Genomic DNA, 8,546 nt, shown 5'->3' with positions numbered 1-8,546 from the left:
AACCGCTTCAGGATGGTATCAATGTATGTGGACTGGGTGAGACCAAGCAATCTTTTTGATCTATCTCTATAGATCTGTATTCCCAATACAAAAGATGCTTCACCCAAGTCTTGCATCGAGAACTTGCTTGCTAACCATATCTTAGTTGATTGCAACATTCCTACATCATTCCCAATGAGTAGAATGTCATCAACATACAACACCAAGAATGTCACAGCACTCTCACTGACCTTCTTATACACACAGGGTTCCTCAGGATTCTTAGTAAAATCAAACTCTTTGATTGTACTATCGAATCTAAGGTTCCAACTCCTAGATGCCTGCTTTAGACCATAAATAGATCTCTGAAGTTTGCATACCATATGCTCACTTCCGACAGATGTAAACCCTTCGGGTTGAGACATGTAAATCTCTTCCTTAATATCCCCATTAAGAAAGGCTGTCTTAACATCCATCTGCCATATCTCATAGTCATACCATGCAGCTATGGCTAGCAAAATCCATATGGACTTGAACATTGCAACTGGAGAAAAGGTTTCTTCAAAGTCAACTCCTTGTCTTTGTGTGGGGACCCGGACGCTAATCATCTTCTTAATCATCGTTGGGATTTAATTCTCAATTAAGATAAAACAGGGTCTAAAATTTTTTTCTTTTTAAAATACAAGTGCGGAAGGTAATGGCATCTAAATAATATACATATCTGTATAAAACTACAATTCAGTAGAAAAGTACAGTACTGTACAACCTAAGTCTAAGGTTCAATTACTAAATTCAAGTAATAAACCAAGTCTGCTACAAGTCCGGAATCACCACGCTAACTCGTCTTCTCTCATCGTCATCTCGACCCTGATCCAGCCCCACCTGTTGTCATGCACACATACAAAACAAGACAACAGCCGGATAACTCCGGTGAGAATAAATCCCAGTATAACACATGGTAAACATGCATATACACACATAATTCATGAAACATGCTGTCATGCATAAAAGCAATAACAATAGCAATAGAGTTCATCATCTATGAAATCTAATCTAACTGAACATGCAACTCAAATCAGATAAGCATGCATATACAATCTAAATCATAAACACATGCTATCATGATTGAAAGCAATAATAATGGGTTTCATAGTCTATGAAACCACATCTATAAACACATGCAGTTCTAGTCAAATCATGTCTAGACTCGACTCAACTATAACTCTAAGGATCCCGTGATGAATAAGACGTCAATGCCTGTTACCTACTCAACCGATCGTGGTAACCGTACGTCTTATTCCTAGACTTCGGTTCGAGCTGTATCAACGGCTGGCAATAGGAGTAATACCTGCTCCTAAGTTGAGATACACCGAACGTCTAGAAGTCTGACAATGACTGTCAAGACTTTCCTATCTTAAATGCAATGAATAACAATCTGTAAACAAAGCATAATCAAATTCATAACTGAATATCACTTACATGCTTGAATACAATTCTATAATCAAAGCATAAACATAATAAAATATAGACAACAGTCTAGTATGTGATTTTGTTGGGAAACTCAAATGAGATTTCATTTGAGTTGGGACTTCCCGAATATCACATGCATTATACCTTTGTCGTCCCGATCTGACGAAGACGATGATCTGTATTCAACTCTGTCCATATCAAATCTGAAAAGACAATATCGAATACATAGTATCAATGAATAACTCAATTCACAATCCGTTCTGATCAATACTCAACTCAGTACAAAATCTGATTAATATCTGAACACAATACAATCTGAGTCATATCAATAATATCACAATCAAATCGAAATCATATCTGAATCTGATCAATCTAATTCAACTGATGTTTCGACGGCATAATAATACAATCTGAATAACCCCGTCAATCTGAACATCACATATATAATACTGGCACTCATAATCTGTGTCAACATAATTCATACTCTGAATATTAACACAATTCTGATATAGAATCTCAGTCAATATCTTTCAAAATCATAACAATTACAGAAACGGTCTGTTCTTCAGTCTGACTTCAAATATACAATGTCTACGGTAGCAGAAACATCATATCTGAATCACATGCAATTCTAGCAACATCATATTTTCAAAACATGTCTAAATGTAACAAAACTTACGTCCAGATGAAGCCTACGTTGATAGGAACACAGTACCGAAGTCAGATTCAAAATCTGACGGACGGATTTCTCGTACTTAATTTCCAAACTCCAGAACAAAGCCTTTCCCCCATTTCTCGATTTTATTCTAAGCATTTCTGAAGGATTTGCATGTGTATATATATATATATATATACGTCCGTGACATGCATAAAAGCAAGTGGCTTATTCTTCATTTTACACGTCGCTCGCTAGGGCGGTCAAAATCTACCGCTAGGGCGAGTCAGTTTCGGTCGAGATCCTCGGCTGAATATCTCCTGGCGCTCGGGCGGTCAAAAGTTTCCGCCCGGGCGAGCAATTCTCGGCCCTCGGCAATTTATTCAAGCGCGCTCGGGCGAACAAAAAGTTCCGCCCGGGCGAAGGACTCTCGGCTTTCTACCAACACTCAATGGCGCTCGGGCGGACAAACATTTTCGCTCGGGCGCTATACCTTCGGCCCAAATTGTATAATTTCATATACTTGCTCAAATCTTATCTCGAACTGGCCCGGCTATAATTACATCAATTCATAATCAGTAAATCATATCAGATTACAATAATTAAATTCTCTGGCATTACATTTCTCCCCCTCTTAGATCTGAGTTCGTCCTCGAACTCGCAAGTGCTCAATTCAGATGTATTAGAAGAAATGTATAACCGAGTTTAAATCGAAACTCATCTCAATGGACCCGTTCTGAAATCTCTTTCGTGTATCAACCTCTGATTTCAACTCTAGAATAAACTTCATGAACTATACTGTCATAATGCTTCTTAAACTAACTCTGACAGAATCAATCTTGCCATGTTGGTTATACAACATCCGTATAACCCAATTACAATTTATAACCAAAACAATACCAGTAATTGTTATTCAATCTGTTTATCCCAATCAAGGAGCTATACAGTCTTTAGTTTCAAAAACCAATCGTCATCATCCGACGTTGATTTCTTAAATCTTTCCTTCTGAACTATCCTTATCTTCCTTCGAATTTTCTTCAAAAGAAATAGAAATCTGTAGTATTCACTGGAAAATGTCTTGACTATAACTATCCCATTACCAATCCGATAAGATGATAGGTATTGTCATATAGTGATACTAAGTTATATCCATTAGTGCTAACATCCAGCACTATATAGCTCTACCAAAATCTTCCCATATCTTGGATAATACATTCTGACTGTCTGTCAATCTGTAAAACAATCTCAGAAAGAGTTCATGATATACTCTATCACGAATACAAATTCAAGCAAAATCACAATCTGATATAATCTACTTAAATTTTCTGTTCCATCTGAACCTTTCTTTGACATCGATCTATGTCATCTAGTTTTGTTTGTACGTAATCTGGTACAAACTGATAGAATAGATTGAGTAATCTGTCAATCATAATCATATTATATCACAATCTGGAAAATATTGGGAAAATCTTATTAAGAAATTCATCGAAATATACTCCCCATGACGAATCAGAAATATACTAAGTCTGTAATACATCTTCTGATTTCTATCTTTCTGTCTTTTCTGTTAGCAATTCAGACATATCAGTATAATTTCTGCCAACATTTCCGTACAATTTCTGTCATAGCTGATCTAATCTGTTTATATCAAAACTATCTGTTCGAATAACATACATTCTCACTCATCAAACTGAAAACTGAATCTACTACTATCTGTTTCTGACACCATCTGTCATCTCAGATTCGAACTATTTGATACAAACCAATCAGTTAATAACATAAGTTAAAAAAAATATACCTACCTGGTATTTGGCTCTGATTATCGATATCAATTCGGTTATACAATTCTGAAACATTTTGATACATTCTGATCTCATATTTCTGAACTGTTGCAACTCTCAACTGTTTACAATATTCGGTATCAAACATACATGCAAACCACAGTAATATCAATCAGATTCGAGATAAAACAACCTATACAGATCTAGTGAGTTTAAGAAAACTCATAAAATAACGTTTGCTGGCAATACTGATAATTCTGACTACTGATCAATCTTCACTGTGCCCAAATCATCTGCTATATCTCATCTTCAAATAGAATATGCTCCCAAACAATATAAGATGTCTCAAATACTGATTTAGATCAATCACAATACGCAAGCAGATATAACATAATAAGAGAATAAGAGAATAAGAAAATCTGTAAAACTCGGCAATTCTGACATTTCTGAACTTTCTGGTCTTTCTGATATCGGTATCTTATCAATCACTGATCGCAATCTTAATTGTAACGAAATCAATCTGCATACTAACTTCAGATAACACATATATACAATCGATTTCAAGCAGGATTCTTATCTGAATAATTTCTGTATACAATCGTTATAATTCTCAGAATATTCAATACACTCTTCAAATATTCGATTCGATCAATCAGATGTTGTTAACATATCAAATATCATGGATATAACAAGCATACAATCATCAGAATATCTCTGAATCTAAGAGTTAGCAATCTGTACCCTTCTATTAATCTTCAATATCATTCTGTACTGAATTCTAAAGCAACATTCAGTATCAACTCTAGATTCAATTCTGAAATCTATCTTTCGGATATAAAGAAAATCTAAAATCTTATCTGACAAACATCCGTCAACTCATCTATTACTGGAAAATCTGTCATCGTTAGACTCGATTTCAGTATATCTACCAAACACATAAGGATACCATCTGTTCCTTTCTATGATAATCGAGTCATAACAGTACAATGATCTAAGGAATTCTGGATCTAGAATCCTCATTTCTCAACTAGATCTGATCTTAATCTTACCATTTCTGGAACACATTCCACAATATTTCTGTACTTGTTCAGCATATACATCTCAATAATGCGTTCAAATCAGAAAATACAAGTACATCACATCCTAACTCGCTTTCGTTTTTAATCTTACTGTAGTATATAACATGTTACAGAAATCTCTGATATCAACATTTATCCAACAAGCAAGGAATCTATACTGCAGTATAAACAGATCCAACAGATACAGCATATCTCCATGCAACTCAGTCAAAGATATTCTTAACAAATGCATTAGTATATATCAATACATATGCAATAGAATCGTAACGAATAGTACCTGTTGTGAATTCTGGATCTGTTTCTCACTTAACACTGTTCCCTAAGATCTTCGGGACCGTCTCTGGGGACAAACTTTAGCAAAATGCCCCAGCTGTTTACAGATATTGCATCTACCAAGCACTCCTTTGCATTGTTCTGAGGAATGTCTCCCTCCGCAAGTTCTACAATAGACATCGGTATGGCTTGGACTGGAACCACTTGAGCTAGAGGAACCACTTCCCAACTTCTTGAATGGCTTCTTCCGAGCTTTCAGCAAATCTTGCTTTCCACTCGTGCTGCCACGCTCAATTCGAAGAGGGGACTGCTGTGTCTGGGGTGGCTTCACACACAACCTTGTCAATTGTCTAATCAGACTCGCCTCAGCTCTCTTTGCTCTACTCAGGATGTCAGCAAAATGGTAAGGTCGCTGCAGATTCATAAATGCAACTACCTCCGAATTCAACCCTCTGATGAACTGATTCACTACAGCTTCATCATTTCCAGCTATATGAGGAGAAAAATGCAGTAGAGTAGAGAATTTAGCAATATACTGCTCAATATTCAGCTGCCCTTGGCTCAAATTCTCAAACTCTAATTTCTTGTCCTCTCGGTACGAAGCTGAGAAAAATCTTCGATAAAATTCCGTTCTGAATATTTCCCACGAAATCACTGTACCTCTCTGTGCCCACATTCTTCTACTGGTAATCCACCAACTCCTGGCGGCTTCTCGTAACTGGTAAGGCACCATTTTAACCCTCTGTTCATCTGTACAGTCAAGTAAATCGAACAAGATTTCTTTATCATCAAACCAGTTCTGACAATCTTCAGATGTCTCTGTATCATTCAGAACCGGCGGCTGTAATAACTCAAATTCTTTCATCTTTCCTTCTAACTGAGTTTCTGATACATCTCTCTGTTCAGACGAAGTACTGCCCTTTTCTGAAATTCTTCGAGGCAGTATATCTGAATATCAAACAGATTAGTACACAATCTATACAATCTGTCTCAGCCCTCCTCTGATCATATACCTCTGATTCAGACTCGGTTCTGATCCAGGCTTAACAATTACATGCTGCAATCAACTCAGATACCAAGCAACATGTAATAGGGAAAACAATAAATCATGCTAGCACACACAATGTAATCAACATTGAAATAAATCTCATGCTAGCAATCACATGCAAGGAAAGAAAATTCAATCTACCCCGCTCATTCTCTTCTATCTCAGTCTAAAAGATCTATCAACTCTGACTATCTCAATCTAAAGGATCTATCGCTCTGATAATCTAAGTCTAAAGGAACTATCGGCTCTGATACCACCTGTTGTGGGGACCCGGACGCTAATCATCTTCTTAATCATCGTTGGGATTTAATTCTCAATTAAGATAAAACAGAGTCTAAAAATTTTTTCTTTTTAAAATACAAGTGCGGAAGGTAATGACATCTAAATAATATACATATCTGTATAAAACTACAATTCAGTAGAAAAGTACAGTACTGCACAACCTAAGTCTAAGGTTCAATTACTAAATTCAAGTAATAAACCAAGTCTGCTACAAGTCCGGAATCACCACGCTAACTCGTCTTCTCTCATCGTCATCTCGACCCTGATCCAGCCCCACCTGTTGTCATGCACACATACAAAACAAGACAACAGCCGGATAACTCCGGTGAGAATAAATCCCAGTATAACACATGGTAAACATGCATATACACACATAATTCATGAAACATGCTGTCATGCATAAAATCAATAACAATAGCAATAGAGTTCATCATCTATGAAATCTAATCTAACTGAACATGCAACTCAAATCAGATAAGCATGCATATACAATCTAAATCATAAACACATGCTATCATGACTGAAAGCAATAATAATGGGTTTCATAGTCTATGAAACCACATCTATAAACACATGCAGTTCTAGTCAAATCATGTCTAGACTCGACTCAACTATAACTCTAAGGATCCCGTGATGAATAAGACGTCAATGCCTGTTACCTACTCAACCGATCGTGGTAACCGTACGTCTTATTCCTAGACTTCGGTTCGAGCTGTATCAACGGCTGGCAATAGGAGTAATACCTGCTCCTAAGTTGAGATACACCGAACGTCTAGAAGTCTGACAATGACTGTCAAGACTTTCCTATCTTAAATGCAATGAATAACAATCTGTAAACAAAGCATAATCAAATTCATAACTGAATATCACTTACATGCTTGAATACAATTCTATAATCAAAGCATAAACATAATAAAATATAGACAACAGTCTAGTATGTGATTTTGTTGGGAAACTCAAGTGAGATTTCATTTGAGTTGGGACTTCCCGAATATCACATGCATTATACCTTTGTCGTCCCGATCTGACGAAGACGATGATCTGTATTCAACTCTGTCCATATCAAATCTGAAAAGACAATATCGAATACATAGTATCAATGAATAACTCAATTCACAATCCGTTCTGATCAATACTCAACTCAGTACAAAATCTGATTAAATCTGAACACAATACAATCTGAGTCATATCAATAATATCACAATCAAATCGAAATCATATCTGAATCTGATCAATCTAATTCAACTGATGTTTCGACGGCATAATAATACAATCTGAATAACCCCGTCAATCTGAACATCACATATATAATACTGGCACTCATAATCTGTGTCAACATAATTCATACTCTGAATATTAACACAATTCTGATATAGAATCTCAGTCAATAACTTTCAAAATCATAACAATTACAGAAACGGTCTGTTCTTAAGTCTGACTTCAAATATACAATGTCTACGGTAGCAGAAACATCATATCTGAATTACATGCAATTCTAGCAACATCATATTTTCAAAACATGTCTAAATGTAACAAAACTTACGTCCAGATGAAGCCTACGTTGATAGGAACACAGTACCGAAGTCAAATTCAAAATCTGACGGACGGATTTCTCGTACTTAATTTCCAAACTCCAGAACAAAGCCTTTCCCCCATTTCACGATTTTCTTCTAAGCATTTCTGAAGGATTTGCATGTGTATATATATATACGTCCGTGACATGTATAAAAGCAAGTGGCTTATTCTTCATTTTACACGTCGCTCGCTAGGGCGGTCAAAATCTACCGCTAGGGCGAGTCAGTTTCGGTCGAGATCCTCGGCTGAATATCTCCTGGCGCTCGGGCGGTCAAAAGTTTCCGCCCGGGCGAGCAATTCTCGGCCCTCGGCAATTTATTCAAGCGTGCTCGGGCGAACAAAAAGTTCCGCCCGGGCGAAGGACTCTCGGCTTTCTACCAACACTCAATGGCGCTCGGGCGGAC

General features: G+C 36.7%; 1 long non-coding RNA gene across 1 annotated transcript; it reads right to left on the bottom strand.

Moving 5' to 3' along the window:
- Nucleotides 1-799: 799 nt before the first annotated feature.
- Nucleotides 800-7,637, bottom strand: LOC140833839 (uncharacterized). The gene is made up of 3 exons (XR_012118584.1): nt 7,577-7,637; nt 1,594-1,652; nt 800-861 (listed from the first exon to the last, which is right to left on the bottom strand). It is a non-coding gene; the product is annotated as an uncharacterized lncRNA (long non-coding RNA).
- Between the last annotated feature and the right edge of the window lie 909 nt (nt 7,638-8,546).

Source organism: Primulina eburnea, chromosome 6, assembly GCF_022965805.1.
Source record: "Primulina eburnea isolate SZY01 chromosome 6, ASM2296580v1, whole genome shotgun sequence".
NCBI lineage: Eukaryota > Viridiplantae > Streptophyta > Magnoliopsida > Lamiales > Gesneriaceae > Primulina > Primulina eburnea.
This window is presented reverse-complemented; position numbering and strand designations above follow the sequence as displayed.